The sequence below is a fragment of the Chaetura pelagica genome, unplaced genomic scaffold (assembly GCF_000747805.2).
Source record: "Chaetura pelagica isolate M959 unplaced genomic scaffold, ChaPel_1.0 scaffold101, whole genome shotgun sequence".
In the NCBI taxonomy this organism is placed as follows: domain Eukaryota; kingdom Metazoa; phylum Chordata; class Aves; order Apodiformes; family Apodidae; genus Chaetura; species Chaetura pelagica.
In genome coordinates this window covers 2,574,257-2,577,879 of record NW_009952564.1, presented here as the reverse complement: position 1 = coordinate 2,577,879, position 3,623 = coordinate 2,574,257, and positions in this window count along the sequence as shown.

Genomic DNA, 3,623 nt, shown 5'->3' with positions numbered 1-3,623 from the left:
AACCACAGTGGGAGTCTGGGTGAACCACTGCGCAGAGCTTTCAAGGGTGCTCTCCCCAAAACTAAGTGCAATGAATACACAGTTACTCAAGAATTTCAAAAGGACCAGAAAGAGCACAGGCCCAGATGCTGTCGTGTCAGCCACTGCCAGCTAGAAAGGCTTAACCCGTTTTAGGATTTGCTTGGCAATTATCCATTTAAGATTTTAATCTACAGCCTTTGTCCTTCAGGTTCTTCCATGTATTTGTGGCACAGACAGAAGGCAAGACTGCTTAATTTGAGCCTTGCTTTCAGACACCTTCCTTGTTGGTCCTGACAAGTTTCCTGTCTCTCATCAAAATGAGTGATTTCTCTTTGTCAGCTGACACACCACTCTAGCATGCCTTTCCAGGAGAACAAATAATTAAAAGAAGAAAAAAGCCAGCAGCCATTTGATGCTTGTTTAAGTGCAAGTATAAGCTGGCTGATACTAGAGAGACTCCTGAGAAAGAGATAAAGGGACACAGTCTGCTTTGAAAGGGATGACAAAACATCACCACAAGCTTGCACTGCTCTAAGAAAAGGTACATCAGGAGCTACAGGAGGCACCAGGGACTTTATGTCATCCCCACAAAACCACCTCAGGCCAGAGTGCAGGACTATTTACAAGGCAGACCAGGTGGTTTATTGGAGGCTGCATGGAACCAGACCAAAGCACCCAAGTGGTTTGGTAAGCTGGTCATTTCACAAAAAGCACACAATATGAGCCACCAATGCCTAGCCAAAATTTTCACGTCCTCTGGGACCATGCTTTCCAAAAGGCAGAAAAATGTTCTTACAGTCCACTGAAAACTCATCATTGGTTCATCTGCATGTTGCAGATGCCTGCAGTAAACCCTTAGGAGCCTTGTAGTCCATATAGAAGCATATGTCATCATAACCATGGATGCAGTAACATCCTTCTGGGCAAGTGTAACCCAGATTTCAGACCTAAGTCCTGATCACTTGATTTAACTTTGTAGTAATACACAAGGAAAATTGTCTCTAGCTTAGTAATTGGGGAAGTTCAGGTGCCAGGTCTTTGGACCTTCCCTTGCAGAGGAAGTCTGTGGAAATGCCCAGATGAAAAGAGAGCCCTCAGCAAAGCTAGGGTGGAGACTACAGGCAAAACAGATCACTCAAGTGTTCAGTATTGGCCACCCAGGAAGTTCTGGGTAACACAGGTACAATTGCAGAGACAGCTAAACCTACGTAAAAACACCAGTTTACACCTTCTCCCTCTGCCCACACAGACACTTCTGCTGCCCGTGTGTCATGGCTTGAGGTTACACAGCTCTGTGCTCAGCTGAAGTGAGAAGCCCAAGCCAGCAAAAAGCCCAAGCCCTAACAAGCATTTTAGCTAAACAATATCTATCGGCTTCCTGGGTGGCAGTGCTAGCAAGGGGACAAGGAATGCTTTCTGAGGACAGAGGATGGTGGGACTTCTCTTTTTGCCAGTGGCCTGCATGTTTAAGGTGTAGTTTCATGATTGGTGTAAGTGACAGTGGGTGCTTGGTACCAGATCACACAGCCATCTTTCTATATGAGCACTGCTATTATTTGCCTATTTGCTTCTTCAGTTTTCTGTAATATTATTCCCTTCCAGCCCTCCAAGTGGGATTTCTACCAATACCTCAAACTATCAGAATATCTCAGGAAAACAAATCCAGCATTGTCCTTTTCTATAGAGAGACGGGAAAGTGCAAGGGAGAAAAATACTTTCATACACACATTTGCATGCAGTTTGAGGCTGGAACATCCTCTTAATTATTGAAGACAAAGTCTGAAGGTCTGCAAAATCTTTTCCTTCATTAATGGCTCACAGAAAAAAAAAAGGTGTTCACTACTAGTAAAGTCTCTATTTCTTGTTTGTAATTTTCCCTGTCACAGTTTCAGTTTCTGATCCTCTGCTCTCTTTAATTTTCTCTACTTCTCCCACCCCTTTATTTCTTACAGCATGACTGTAACCTTTTATTTTCTCCCTGAAGAAAGTGAATGAGTCTTGCACACTGAATTGCACCTGATGTGATTCTCTCGTATCCCATCTCAGGTGTCTCAACTTTAAACACTACATTGTGTCCCCTTGTATCCAATTCTTTCCCTGATGACATTGTTACACCCTAAGTTCAACAGCACGATCTAATAATTGAACAGAAGGATTAAAAGGTGTCTGACTTGCTATTCTCTTGTTATAAGAGAAGCTGTCAGAAACTGGAGGGCAAGGCATCTTTATCTTCCATACAAGGCATTTAATAAGATCCAGTGACCTCATGGTGAATTTAGAGAAACTAGACAACAACTGAGAAGCAGTATTCCTGTGTTTAATCACTCAGTGGTTCTTCAGGGATTGCTTAGATCCTGGACTCACTCCACTCAAACCCAGAAACCCTCTCCCCCAGCTTTCTATAAAGGGACACCTGAATTTAACTTCCAAAAGAAAAAGTGGGATGGCCACTCTTGAAGGCATCTGACAATAACACATTTTGGCATGAGCATGTGTACTTCATCCTTGTCCCCATTTGCACCCCTGATGCAACTGACCACACAAAACAAACATACTGCTTCAGCCTTCACCATCTGCTATCACCTTCTTTTGGCAATGCTGCCTCACATTCTGTACATGAATATCAAGATACAGATGAGCCTCAGGGTACAGAAAGTTACATGGAACCAGACTTCCCAGGCATAAAAATCAGGATATCTGTGTAATACACATACAAAAGAATAACTTTGTAGACATACAGAGCTGTTTCAGCCAGCAAGTTCACAATGTCACATTCTCTGAAACAGAGATGAGAACAAGGACCACAGGTGGCAAAGCTACTGAAAGTTGTAGCATGTGCACATACACATGCTGGAAGTTTGCCTAGTGGTTCTCTCAAAAATTGTATCTACTCACATGGCTCAAATATGAATTACATAAGCTGTGCACAAAGGAATTGATCGAGTTTTGATTAATCTTTTATCAGGTCCTGTATCCTGACCTGAATTTCACTTCCCTCCCTGTCCCCCTCTTCTTTTCTTCAGACATTCTGCAAGATAGTTACGCCAGTCGGTAGCTTCAGTTACACTGCCTTCACTGATCTGCCACCCTCACAAGCTTTGTAGCTCTATCAGGGCTTATCCTTTGTCTCCAGGAACATACTTACCTGCTCTTCCATTTTACTACTTCATTGCACCTCTAAACCATCCTATGTTGTGTCACCACCCTTTGCTGTCCCACTTTCTGCACTACCCTCAATTGAAAACTCTTGCCCACAATTATCCACAGAGAATTCCTTGTCCTTCCAATTAGCTCGTTGAACCACTTTTAACTGTCATTCCCCACCCCAACCAGATATACTTCCCCAGTTGGAAACCTACCCAACAGACCTAACACATTAGTGCTGCAAACTTAAAAAACACCAATCTAAACTTACCAAAACCTAAGAAAACCACTGAGAAGGTAAAAAGAAAGTTAACTTATTTGTAATAATACAGAGAACTGTACTTCATTCCCACTTATATAAAAATACAAATATATAGACACATGAACACACCATTCTCTTATTCTAAAATCACCTCTGACCTTGTAAGTTTAGTTTTCAGAATCATATTAAGTTTTTT